General features: G+C 46.5%; 1 protein-coding gene across 1 annotated transcript in view; it reads left to right on the top strand.

The window, feature by feature from the left end:
- DAW1 (dynein assembly factor with WD repeats 1) overlaps window positions 1-14,628 on the top strand; it is a 190,905-nt gene that overhangs the window by 100,813 nt on the left and 75,464 nt on the right. The window lies entirely within an intron of this gene.

Genomic DNA, 14,628 nt, shown 5'->3' with positions numbered 1-14,628 from the left:
ACAACATGGATGAAAAAGAAGAACATTTGACAAGAAAAAGACTATAAGGTTATGGTTAAGGAACATGATAATAAATTAATTGTTTTGCATAAGATGCAATTCCTTACTTTTGAATTCTAATTTCAATATGTTGGAAAGCAAAATAGAAGGAATCTAGGTTTAGCAAATATAATGGTTAAACAAACAGAGAAGCAGAGTAAAAGATGAGCAAACATACAACTATACTACCATCATCTAAAAGTGTCAAGGTACATTAGAGCTGCTTGATGTTGTGCAGTGCTTATTGTTGTGTTGCAGTGTGCAGCAAAGTAAAGGTTGCATACGTTTCAATAATTGATTCATGGTGAACATTCATAAAATTCACAGATATTGTTTTATGACTTCTTTTACTGCTTGTGCTTTGATGTAAATAAGAAGGAGCTGTTTGTTTTTACAATTGTGTTTTCTCAAATTTGGGACTAAAACAAATGATTTGTCTGTCTGGCACAATACACCTTTTATGAGTTAAAAAAAGGAGAGAAAGCACTGCAATTCTCATCTAAGTTAGAAATTATGCCCCTCCTATCATACATACAAAATATAAGAGCTGTATCCTGGTAGTATGTCATTCTCTACTTAAATTTCTGGTGCTGAATGTTTTCTTGCATCTTTTGGGTGTTTTCTCTAGCACAAATTTGAGATTTTCCTAGCCTTGGTGTCAGAAAGTCTAGATTTTATAACAGACACGGAGGTGAGTATTATGCAGTCTTTTCTCGCTTATATTTTTACAGAAGCCAAGAAAAACTACATTCCCCAAGAAAAAAGTGATAAAACTAAGAGTGACCTCGCAATAGGAACAGCCAATGGGATGTCGAGTACAGGTACTAATATATTGACTTCGAACAACAAGTCCTCTTTTCTTGATGCAAACTAAAGAGGTGAATAAGTAACAAGCAAAACAGCATAAAATAGTCAACATAGTGAAAAGGTCCATAAAACAGTCTTTAAACTGGAGAGAATAGGAACGACTCCAGGAAGAAGACGCCTTGACGAAGGATTCCTGTTAAGATGGAAGAAAACCATGTGGATTAGGAGGAACCAATGCCGGGAGAGGGGGTTGGAACTGAAACCAAAGAAACAGAAGGGTTAATTAAGTGTTGGGATAATACTCACCTCCGTGTCTTTAATAAAATCTAGCCTTTCTGACACCAAGGATATGAAAATCTAAATTTTATTACAAGAACAGAGGCTCATATTATGCATGTTCAAAGTATAGAAACAACAGAATCAAACATGTGCAATTAGTTTGCAATAAAATGTTCTAAACGTGTTTTCATTAGACCAATCTGCAGACTTGAGAATATCCTGTAAAGAGGCCCCAGCCCAGAAAGTCTGAGAGGCCATAGTCCCTCTGGCAGAATGGGCTTCAAAGGATTCTACATTAATCCCCGGTAAGGACATGATCCATTTGACCCAACGGGCTAAGGTAGGGGAAGCAACGGGTTTGAGGTTTTTGGAAAGAAATGAGTAATTTGGAAGACGAGGATGATCGCAAATCGTCAGTACGAGCCACATAACTCTTTAAACAATTTCAAACACAACTTGGATTGAGAGGGAAAAAATGGATAAAGAACAGAAGCCAGGTTATTCTTAGTGCGTCTTCGAACCTGAAAAGAAACACCCAAAGGGGAGAATAAAAAGGAGGTAACATCCAAAGCTTTAACATTTGAAACGTGCTTTAGAGAAATCAAACATAAAAGCATAGTCCATTTTGCAGGAAGTTGCTAAAGAGAAAGGAATGCATTCTCTGGCCAGGCAATGAAAAATGTTAACACCAAACTAACATCCCACATTATGGTATACTTGGGAGATAGAGTAATAACAAATCTTACTCCCTTTAAAAGTTGACAAATGAGAGGTTGCTCACCAAACCAGTCTGCCATTGACTCTGTAATGTTCAGCTAAAATGGCTGATCTTGAAGTATTAATAGTGCTGTAAACTTTACCCTGCGAAGCTAGAGAAGCAAGAAAATTCACAACCAACACTACATCAGCTGAAAAGGGATCTGAACTCCTGTCCATACACCAGCTGCACCAAGTGGCCCATGCAGATTTATAGGCTCTTGTGGTAGTAGGGGCTCTAGATTGTTGGATGAGTCTGAGAGCCTCCTCCGAAATTTCTGGGGTTCTCCAGGATGACCCAAAATCCTCCAAGCAATGAGAAACAGGGAGTTGTCGAGGACCATGTGGTGCTGTCGACCTTGGGGTTCCAGCAATAAGTTCGGGAAATGAGGAAGCCAGACCGGATGGTCGGTTGCCAATTCCAAAAGAGTTGGGTACCAAGGTTGCGCTTGCCAAAAGGGTGTTATAAGAACCAGTGTAGACTGTTGCCTGCGTGCATGAGCATGGACCCAGGGAATTAGAAGGAAAGGAGGAAAAGCATAAAGAAGAGATAGCGGCCAAACTTGGAGGAAAGCATCTGTGGCCAGGGCTTGTGGATCCGGTCTCCAACGGAAAAAGGAAGGAAGGTGGGAATTGAGACAAGAGGCAAAAAGGTCTATGGACATGCTGCCAAAGATGGAAATAAGGCCATTGAACACTGAAGGGTGCAGTTGCCAATTGTTGGAGTCCTGAAGATGCCTGGAGTACCAGTCTGCCACTGTATTCAAACCTCCTGGTAGGTAAACTGCCTTCACTGAAATGTTCAGAGACAGACAATATTCCCAAAGATGCTTTGCCAGGGTTGATAAAATCTTGGACCTAGTGCCTCCTAGATGGTTGATACACTTGACAGCAGTTAGATTGTCCATCCAGAGAAGAATGGTGCAACTTAGCCTTTCTTTGGTAAAGGGTTGGATGGCAAAGGAACCTGCAAGCATCTCTAAACTGTTTATGTGCAAGAGGGACTCCTTCAGAGATTATGCGCCTCCAGTTGAGAACCGACCACACCTTGCGCCCCAACCAGTCCGATTTGCATCGGATTCTAATACAAGATCTGGGGCGACAGAGAAGATAGTTCTCCCGTTCCAGGCGTCTAAGTGAGTTAGCCACCAAAGGAGTTCCTCTCTGGACTTGGGATCCAGAGAAACTGGATCGAAATAAGCAAGACCCTTGTGAAGAAGTTAAATCTTCCAAACATTGGAGGGTGTGATAATGCAGAGGGCCTGGAAAGATTGCCTGAATTGAGGAAGCAAGAAGCCCTACCAGACGAGCTGGAGTTCTGAGAGAGATGTGAGGAAGAGACTATGATTGACAAATGTCTTTCTTTATCAGAGAGACGTTGTGTTGGGAGAAGTTGAAGAATAGAAAGATTAGTATCTATGAGCAAACCTAGAAAATCCAGCTTTTGAGTTGCAACAATGGCAGATTTTTCAAAATTGATGAGAAATCCTAACTTGAGGAGAAGATTTTGACAAAGATTTAACTGGAAGAGAAGAAGATCTCTGTCCTGTGCCACAAGGAGAAAGTTGTCTAGATAGAGGATCAAATGTACTCCGTGAGATCAGAGAAAGACCTCTACTGGCTTGAGAATTTTGGTGAAACACCAAGAGGCCGAGGAGAGGCGAAAGTGAGGAATTTGTACTGATAAAAATAATCTTCCCATTGAAATTGGAGATTTTTCCTGTGAGAAGGATGAATTGGCACGGTAAGGTAAGCATGTTGAAGATCCAATCTGACCAACCAATCGTTTTGTAGTAAAATATCTCTGAGATGGAGAATAGTCTCCATCTTGAAATGGCGATAAACCACAAAGTTGTTGAAGTTCTTGAGGTTGAGAACGAGACAAAACTTCTGGTTTTTATTTTGTGCCAAGAAAATGGTGCTGAGAAAACCTGAAGAGTCTAACAGGACTGGCTTTATGGCCTGTTTGGAGAGGAGGGACTGAATCTCACTGTGGAGGAGTTGGTGTTGATCCTGAGAAAAAAAGAAGGGGAAGAGGGAAACTGGACTAAATTGGGGGTTGATAAAACTCTGGGAGGTAACTCTGAATAGACTGAATCACCCAGGGATCTGACGTGAGAAGTAACCATGAATTTACAAACAAGGCCAGTCTGCCTCCTACTGGAGGTAGGCCAGAATTGAAAAACTTACCAGAAAATTGTTCTCCCTTGCTGGAATAACCTCTGCTCCGGTACCCTCTTGAGCGGCGGGGGTAGAAATGCGGCTTGTATCCTGAGTAGGTATCAGGTTGGTTCTGCTGGTTGTAGGAGTCTCTGCTGGGATATTGACACCCTGAGAGAGCGTCTGGCAAAGCGACTCCTGCCTTTGCCGGCCCTGGAGAAAATCCGAGATAAAAAAATCTTCTTTAGGGAAAGATGAGCCTTATCCAGAGTGGCAAAGGTAGAGACCTACTTGCCGAGCTCCTTGATAAAAGAATCTCCGAATAATAAACCTTTGGCCATGGGCGCCTCCGCTTTGGAGGCCAGAGACCCAAGCTTCAGGTCAATCTTCAATAGGAGACTTTTTTTTCTTCGCTCAATATACAACTGAGTATTCTCATTACCAAGCATACAAATAGCCTGTTGGACCCAATTGAAAAGCACTACAGCGTTTATCGATGACTGATCCATTTTGGCCTCTTCTGCCAAATCAAAAATTCTAGTGAGAGGACCCACCAAATCCAAAAATTTATCTTGGCAACTAGACCAAGGTCTATCCACACCCTTTTTAGGATCTTTGCCGAATTTTGTAAAAAACAAAAGCATGTTAGGATCAAAAACAGGGGTAGCAGTAATGCTGTTAGTTAATGTAGGACGTGGACACAGACTTTTATTTATTTATGGTTACCTTGTCCATTGAATGACATAAATGAAAAGAAACAAAAACTGCAACATTGTCAGCAGGAAACCATTCCTTAGAATTAAGGTGTACCATAAAAGAATGGTCAAACCTAGGTTCCCCAGAATGGTCTACTAACATTTGAGACACAGGGTGAGCGACACCACCGTCATGAGGAGACATTTTCTGCCTTTTCTTCGGAGGCCCATAAACCTAAGGATCCTTAGATCCGTCCAAATCGTCTTTGTGACTGCAAGAGTCATCATCATCAGTGTCTCTTAACTGTACAATGTGGAGGGGGGGGGGTCCCGACTTAGAAAGCTCTCGGGTGGGAGGACCAAATGAAACAAATGCCTTTAGAAGGCCCAGGTAGGGTGGCCGCTTGTTTCTTGCCTTTTGCAGAAGGCACATCATTAGCAGAAATCATTTTAAAGAACCTTCCAAATTCTTAGAATTATCCAACATAGAAACAGATACAGCCTGTTGAACAGAGTCTTTAATGAAAGACTTTAAATTTTCCTTAAAAAGTTGAGACTCTTCTTCCTCAGACATGTTGAAGAGGAAAACAGTCAATTTGTATGAAAAAAGGCTGTTTAAGCTGTCACACCAACTTTAAACCAGCAAAAAAGGGGTTAAAAGTTAAAATGAAAGAAAGGGGAGTGGCCAATTGGGGGGGAGCGTGTAAATAAACTGAGTACTACTGCTGTAAGGAGGAGGCGGTAACCTGGTGAAAACCACTCCCTAGTCAGGAAGGGAACGGAAAAAATCTGCGTTGCAGACAAACGCAAGCTGAGAGAAAAGCGTCCTGAAAAGGCGGAGGAAACGCTGAGTAACACACTGACAGCCACAAAGAAAACGACCGCCCAGCATGTCTCCAACGGCAGAATGACGACCGTTAGGAGACGCGCTGGCACAGGGAAATGAGCGCGCCAGAGGAATGAACCGAGGTGCCTTGTTCCCAGACAATAAAGGTTAGATAAACATTATAAAAAACATAAACACATAGCAAATATCAATTATATGAAATTAAAACAGTGAGATTACATATCTTGACTGCGAGCAGCAAGAAAAGAGGACTTGTTGTTCGCAGTCAGGATATTAGTACTTGTACTCGACATCCCATTGGCTGTTCCCATTGTGATGTCACTTGTAGTTTTATCACTTTTTTCTGGGAAATGTTTTTCTTGGCTGCTGTAAAAATTAAAGCGAGAAAAGACTGCCTAATATGAGCCTCTGGTCTTGTAATAAAATCCAGTTTAGTTTGAGAAACTAGGCCCTCATTATGAGCACGGCAGTAAACACCACACCGCCGGTGGTGGCAGTAACAACCGCCAGCAGACGTGTGATCCAAACTGCCAAATAATGAACCAACCGAAACACAGGCATCCTGAAAACCACTCACTGCCAGCAGAGGAGTTCTGACAACGACGGCATAGCCCGCCCACAGGCCGATGGGAAAAACCCTACCCGCCCTTCAAATAATGAAGCACTAGACCGCCGTCAGTTCCGGGGCAGGAACCACTGCCACGCAAAGCCAGACGGAAACTAACCAAATATAAGGAAACACTCACTGGAGGATCACCTCACGCCGAAGCAGACTTGGAGAGAGAGTTGCAGATCATGCCAGCCCTGCTCCTTGCCATTTACCTCCACGACCGAGAAAGCTGACGAAGACGACGACGGTAAGTACCGCAACCTACTAAACAAGGGAAGAAAGGGCACAGTCACATACCCACCCACTCAACCCACCCTGCAACTCTCCCACAACCCTTCACAGCAGCACAAGCCATACACCCCACAGCAAGAGGTACTTACCCGACACAACGCAAATCCAACCTGCCCAAAGTACATACATGTGCCCCACACCCACAAACAATGAAACGAGAGACCACAGATCCAGAGTGTGCCTCAAACAACGTAGGCCACACATTAACCTTTATTCTGCTCACTGAGCAACAGAAGTGCATAAAAGGCCAAAGGCCAGTCCATGAAGTCTGATGGGCCGCAATGGCTCCAGCTTGACTCCCACAAGTGCAACGGTACTCCACCTCATAGGGGCCACAATGGGGCATCCAGGCACCTCAAGGAACAGGGGCAGAGGGTGGTAGGGGTCGGGAATTACGACTGGGGGGTGGGGCTTAGATTTCCGTTTGGAAGGTGGAGGGGGTTTGGGTTAGCCCTTGGAAGGTGGGGAAGTGGGCTTGGACCGGGGGGTGGTAGATGGACCTGGTGCAGCACAGGGCTTCTTCCTCTCTGGGGAAGGGGCACGGGAATGGGAAGGGTGGACAGGGGTGGGCTGTGACGTGGGAGGAGTGGACAGGGCAAGGAGGTGAGCACGTTTAGGGACGAGGTGGGCCACTGGGTTGAAATAGGTCAACACTGGATAGGAAAACTTTCTTAGGTGCAATTGGGGTGGACCTGGAGGGAGGCGTGGGAGTGGAGGTAGAGGGAGTGGCAGGTGACAGGTGTAGGTGTGCGTGAAGTGGGTGCAGGTGACTTGACATTATGCTGAGGTGAGGCCATTTTGTAGATGGACATCAGTCATAGTCCCTGCCACTAGACAGCATCAATAAGAATGCACACACACACATACATCAAGGGACCAAAATATGGTATATGCACTCACCCCCTTGTGACTGCTGTGCAGCCTTCAAGCGCCCATCCAGGTCTGGGTACGCCACTGCCAGGATGCGTTGCATAAGGGTGGTCAGTGCCCGACGGGCACCCCTTCCTCGGTGGGAGGACTTCCCCAGCTGGGCCTCGCAGATCTTCTTCGCCCATCGCCGCAGGTCCTCCCACCTCTTCCTGCAGTGGGTGGTCCGCCGGTTGTAGACCCCCAGGATCCGCACTTCCTTGGCGATGGCATGCCAAAGTCCCCTATTCTGGTGGGCGCTTACCTATAAGGGACACACAGAAAAGTAACACTGAGGTCAGACACTGGCCAATCATATACAGCTGGCTATATGTCCACTATGGGATGGACATTGCAAACAGCCTAACAACACACACACACACACGCAGCATGTCAAGAACCCTGCACCATACAGTGTCACAAATGCACACATGTATACTGCAAACCCCCACCACTACACACATCAGTGCCCCTGGACAGGACCCCGTCCACGAGCTTCTCCAATTCCTCGTTGGTGAAGGCTGGGGCCCTTTCCCCTGCAACACGTGTCATTTCCATGACAGCAGTACACTCAGTGGAGTACCTGCATGCACGAGATCAGGGAGTCAAGTGAAGTTAGGGTGATGAGTTTGCGTACGCACCGCGGAGGTATGCACCGTCACAGCCGGCAGCGATGATGATACGCTAAGAATGCCCATTGACAACCATGTTAACCAATGAATTTGCGCACCTCGGTAAACACTGCCTTACACTATTATGTCAACCGCTAGCGGTATTATGTCACTTCCACCATGACACTTCTGGATTACAGGGGGCAGACATTTTGGTGTTACTACGCAGTTGTAAAACCCTCATTAGCACGATGCAGGCCCTATTGTCCCCTAAACACCCATAGGCTTGTAACAATATACATTACCTCACCTGACCAGTCCTGATATATCATTGTGGTCATGATGCTGTAATGTCACACACACTAAGCATTTGTGTCGTCGACATTCATGCCAGCAGTGCTGAATGAAAAACAATGTGTGCAGATGTATGTGTGTTCCTCACACGTGTTTTCAACTCCTCCTAGGTACAGACCCTTGTGACGAGGATGAGCCCCATCGGTGTACAAACCACTTGTTGATTCGCGGACCATGGTGGAGCGTCACATCATTATCAATTACAGACTCACTCGAGCAACTATTCATGAACTTTGTGCATTACTTGATCCAGCACTGAGACCGGAAAATCATAATCAGCATGCCATCCCTACTGAAGTCCAGGTGCTCTCTGCACTCCATTTCCTAGCCACGGGCTAATTTCAAGTGACAGTGGGCATGGGTGCAGGTTTTTTACAGCCAATGTTTAGCGTTATACTGTCAAGATTCCTGAATGCATTTGTACGACACCTACAGTCCTATGTGAATTTTCCCCAAAGTGCTGACCTCCCTGCCATCAAGTCTGACTTCTATACCTTTGCCAAAATACCCCATGTGATAGGTGCCATCGATGGCACACACATAGCTATCATTCCCCCAAGAGTCAGTGAACAGGTGTACAGAAACAGGAAGAACTTTCATTCCATGAACATTCAGTTGGTGTGTACTGCAGACCAGAACATCTCACATGTGAATGCCATGTTCCCTGGTTCAGTCCATGATTCCTCTGTGCTGAGGAACAGTAGTGTGCCACACAAGATGGAACAACTACAGGAGGACAGAGGATGGATCATAGGTAGGTGTTTCTGACACTTATTATCACATAGCAGACAGCCAGGCTGCCTGCCTCTGAGGGTTGTCAATGACAGTCCTATTTTGCACCTTTTTCTATGTGATTCTGGCTATCCCAACTTGCGTTGGCTCCTGACACCAGTGAGGAATCCTGGAACAGATGCAGAGAGGAATTACAATGAGGCCCATGGACGTACTAGAAGGGTGATAGAGCGCACAATAGGCCTCCTGAAGGCCAGATTTTGTTGCCTACATATCTCTGGCGGTTCCCTGGCCTATGGGCCTGAAAAGGTGTGTAGAATAGTGGTGGCCAGCTACATGCTGCACAGCGTGGCTGTGAGAAATTCTATCCCACTCTTGGAGGAGGAGGGTGCTGTATATCCAGACCAGCTTCCTCAGAGAGGGGATGAGAGTGATAGTGATGATGAGGGGGAAAATGTAAATACCAGGAGCCAACTGATACAACTCTACTTCCAGTAACTTTGTGGGAAAATTGGATTAGATTGCTGTCTGCGCATCATACTGTCAGTGTGCCTTGTCATCTAGGGGGTGTTGGGTCAATACTCATGGCCACTGTGACCAGCTCTGCATAGGACACATTACAATATGTGTAATAGTTCAACACATCTGTAGGCACAGCAACATGTAATGCGCGTGGTGCATTTCCTGCTTTTCAGATAAAAATAAAAGAATTATCATACAGTTACATCCATACTTCACTTTGTTTAAACTTAATGACAGGGGACATTGTAACAGGTGAAAAGGTATTTTATTTGGTGCAGGGATTAAATTGTGCAGATTACAGTGACGGGAGTGGGCTATTAGTTGTTGTACAATATGGCAAGATGGTCGCACCATTGTTGGCAGTAGTGGTAGGTCCCTCAATGCTTACAAGAGTTTGTTGTAGTTTTCACACGGTTTGGTCATTGATTCAGTGGGACACTTTGAGGACAGTTCTTGCCAGAGTCACATCTTTGAGGGGGGCCTTGGTCTTGACAGGTGTTCCTGTGCCATATCTGGTTCTGAGGGTCCGTTTGGCCTCCTGGTGTTGGCCGGTACAGGTTGAGATGGATGTCCCCTGTGTGTCCTGAGAGGGTGGTACATGTGTAGTTGATGCTGTTGTTGTCTGGTCTGTATCCTGGCCTGTAGTAGGTCTGTGTGGGCCTCAGGCTGTGTTGGGACAAGGTGCAGCAGCTTACCTGCTATGTTGGCCATTGTGGCATTGTGCAGTTTCCACTGCTCCATGGCCTCTTGGTGGTGTGCTAGCTGCATCCTTTGACTCTGCTCCAGGGTGGATACTACCTGATCCAATCTGTCCTGGGTATTGTGATATGCTCCCAGGACCTCAGAGATCACGTCCTGGGCTGCAGCATCCATACTGTGGCCTCCCCCCGGGCCACTGATGCCCTCCCACTGGGCCTAGCCCCCTGTGCCTGTGTCTCCTGCACAGGTCTGGCAGTGCCACTTGGACTGGGGCCATTGCCTTCCTGCCTGTTGGTAGGGGGTGACTGTGGCCTCTGTACTTGTGTTCCACCAGTCTGTGGCCTGGGCTGATGTTGTTGGCTCGGTGGTAGGGGTGTTTCAGTGGTATCCTGGGTGGGGCTGCTGAATGGTGACAGTCCAGGACTGTGTGAGGGGCCAGGGTGATGGTCATTGTCCAGGGTTCCATCCCCAGTGTCCTGGGAGGTCACTCTGTCTCCCTGTGGGGCACTGTCACTCCTTGTCCTGTCCGTCAGGGTGGCATGGGTGGTGGTGCCTGTTGAGAGGACTGGACATGTCTGTTACATTAGCATGATCGGATGGGGTGCACAGGACTGGGCAGTTTTGTGCAGGTATCACACTTTGGGGCAATGCAGGTTGCTTTTGTGAGGTTAGCATTGCTTTTTGCTCAGGATGTGGAGGTGCACTGTGGTTGCTGTAGGTAGGCCATTGTGATTCCTTGCAGGGGTGGGTGGCTGTGCACAGGGGCAGGGATGTGGGCCTGTTAGTGGGTTTGTGGGCATGCAGGGTGACTGGATGTACTGATTGTGGCCTGGGTGGGGTGAAGTGGTGCATGCATTCCAGGTGTGATGGATATGGGGTAATTGTAGATGACTTACCTGAATCCATCCCTCCAGTGAGTCCAGTGAGTCCCTCGGGGTGAAGGATGGCCAGTACCTTTCCCTCCCAGTCAGTGTGGTCTGGTGGTGTTGGTGGAGGTCCTCCCCCAGTCTTCTTGACTGCAATGTGGTGCTTGGATGCCATGGACCTGACCTTCCCACACAGGTTGTTCCATCTCTTGCGGATGTCGTCCCTGGTGCGTGGATGGTGTCCCAGTGCGTTGACCTTGTTGAATATTGTCTGCCATAGCTCCATCTTCCTGGCAATGGATGTGTGCTGGACCTGTGCCCTGAATAATTGTGGCTCCACCTTCAGGATCTCATCCACCATGGTTAGTCCTGAGCTTCTGTTCTGTGAAGTGTGGGTTTTTTGGGGGGGTGCCATGGTGAGTGTTGTGAATGGTGTCTTGTGTGGATCTAGGTGAGGGTGCTCTTGTGTGGTTGGGTGTATGTATCGTGGATTGTGGCGTTCGGTGTCTGCTTCTGGAGTTCTCATTATTAGTTGGCCTAATTTCATTGCAAAGGATTGTGGGGTGTGTCTGTGAGTGTTTTATAGTGTTGTGGATGTGTGTCAGGTGTGTGGGTTTCAAACTTGACAATGTATGCCTTTTCTTGCTGTTGGGTCTACTTGCCGCCCGTGGCGGTCTGTACTGCCAATGGTAGTTCGGCTTCTACTGACCGCCGCGCTGATTTGTGCTTCATTATTTGGAGGGCGGGGTGTTTGTTTGCTCAGCGTTGGTGGGGTTGGAGGTCAGGCATTTCCGTCGACAAGATCCTGGCGGTGACTGGTGGCAGGGAGATTTTTGTCGGTTTCTGATTTTTTTTTTTTTTTTTCATCATTATGTGGTGGGTTTCTGTTCACCACCAATGGCGGTCTTCTGTTCGCCGTTGCCAGTATGTTTACCACCGTGTTCTTAACCCCTTCGCTGCCAGGCCTTTTCCCCCTCCTGTGCCAGGCCTTTTTTTGGCTATTTGGGGCAGTTCGCGCTTAGGCCCTCATAACTTTTTGTCCACATAAGCTAGCCAAGCCAAATTTGCCTCCTTTTTTTCCAACATCCTAGGGATTCTAGAGGTACCCAGACTTTGTGGGTTCCCATAAAGGAGGCCAAGAAATTAGCCAAAATACAGTAAAAAGTTTTTTTTTTTTTTTTTTTTTTTTTTTTTTTTTACATGGGAACAAAGGGCTGCAGAAGAAGGCTTGTGGTTTTTTCCCTGAAAATGGCATCAACAAAGGGTTTGCAGTGCTAAAGTCACCAGCTTCCCAGTTTTCAGGAACAGGCAGACTTGAATCAGAAAACCCAATTGTTCAACACAAATTTGGCATTTTACTGGGACATACCCCATTTTTACGATTTTTTTGTGTGCTTTCAGCCTCCTTCCAGTCAGTAACAGAAATGGGCGTGAAACCAATGCTGGATCCCAGAAATCTAAACATTTCTGAAAAGTAGACACAATTCTGAATTGCGCAAGGGGTAATTTGTGTAGATCCTACAAAGGTTTCCTACAGAAAATAACAACTGGAAACAATATATATTGAAATTGAGGAGAAAAAAACAGTAATTTTTCTCTACGTTTTACTCTGTAACTTTTTTCTGCAATGTCAGATTTTTGAAAGCAATATACCGTTACGTCTGCTGGTCTCTTCTGGTTGCGGGGATATATAGGGCTTGCAGGTTCATCAAGAACCCTAGGTACCCAGAGCCAATAAATGAGATGCACCCTGCAGTGGGTTTTCATTCTATACTGGGTATACAGCAATTAATTTGCTGAAATATAAAGAGTGAAAAATAGCTATCAAGAAAACCTTTGTATTTCCAAAATGGGCACAAGATAAGGTGTTGAGGAGCAGTGGTTATTTGCATATCTCTGAATTCCGGGGTGCCCATACTAGCCTGTGAATTACAGGCCATTTCTCAAATAGACGTCTTTTTTACACACTCTTATATTTGGAAGGAAAAAATGTAGAGAAAGACAAGGGGCAATATCACTTGTTTTGCTATTCTATGTTCCCCCAAGTCTCCCGATAAAAATGATACCTCACTTGTGTGGGTAGGCCTAGCGCCCGTGACAGGAAATGCCCCAAAACACAACGTAGACACATCACATTTTTTGACAGAAAACAAAGGTGTTTTCTGCAAAGTGCCTACCTGTATATTTTGGCCTCTAGCTCAGCCGGCACCTAGGGAAACCTACCAGACCTGCGCATTTTTTTAAAACTAGAGACCTAGGGGAATCCAAGATGGGGTGACTTGTGGATCTCTGAAAAGGTTCTGTTACCCAGAATCATTTGCAAACCTCAAAATTTGGCTGAAAAACACGTTTTCCTCACATTTCGGTGACAGAAAATCCTGGAATCTGAGAGGAGCCACAAATTTCCTTCCACCCAGCATTCCCCCAAGTCTCCCGATAAAAATGATACCTCACTTGTGTGGGTAGGCCTAGCTGCTGCGACAGGAATTGCCCCAAAACACAACGTGGACACATCACAATTTTTGACAGAAAACAGAGGTGTTTTTTACAAAGTGCCTACCTGTGGATTTTGGCCTCTAGCTCAGCCGGCCCGGGAGGGGGGGCAGAAATGGCCTAAAATAAATATGCCCCCCCAGGCCCCCAGGGAGCGACCCTTGCCTACGGGGTCGCTCCCCTTGCGTGACATTGGCACAAAAAAAAAATCCCCAGTGCCTAGTTGTTTCTGCCCCCTTGGGGGCAGATTGACCTAAAATCGGCCTCTCTGCCCAATGGTCTAAGTACAATTCGCCCCGCAGGGGAGCAACCCTTGCCTAATGGGTCGCTCCCCATCGCTTAAAAAAAACAAACAAACAAAAAAAAAACACAAAAAAAAACTTTAGCCCTGGCGCCTAGAGGTTTCTGCCCCCCTGGGGGCAGATCGGCCTAATAATAATAGGCGAAATGGCCTAAAATAAATTACCCCCCCCCCCCCACCCCAAGCGCCTCTGGAGCGACCCTTGCCTACGGGGTCGCTCCCCCTGCGTGACATTGGCGGAAAAAAAAGCCCTGGTGCCTAGTGGTTTCTGCCCCCCTTGGGGGCTGATTGACCTAAAATCGGCCAATCTGCTCCCAAGGGGGGCAGAAATGGTCTAAATACAATTTGCCCCCCAGGGGAGCGACCCTTGCCTAATGGGTCACTCCCCATCTCTAAAAACACAAACAAACAAAAAAAAAAAATTGTTTTAGCCCTGGCGCCTAGAGGTTTCTGCCCAGGCTGATCTGCCCCCAGGGGGGGCAGAAATGGGCTCAAATAAACTTGCCCCCCCACCCCCCCGAACCCCTGCCTGGGAGCGACCCTTGCCTACGGGGTCGCTCCACTTGCGTGACATTGGCTCAAAAAAAAAAATCACTGGTGCCTAGTGGTTTCTGTCCCCTTTGGGGGTAGTTTGGCCTAGCAAAAATCAGCCGATCTGCC

Source organism: Pleurodeles waltl, chromosome 11, assembly GCF_031143425.1.
Source record: "Pleurodeles waltl isolate 20211129_DDA chromosome 11, aPleWal1.hap1.20221129, whole genome shotgun sequence".
Classification (NCBI taxonomy): Eukaryota; Metazoa; Chordata; class Amphibia; order Caudata; family Salamandridae; genus Pleurodeles; species Pleurodeles waltl.
This window is presented reverse-complemented; position numbering and strand designations above follow the sequence as displayed.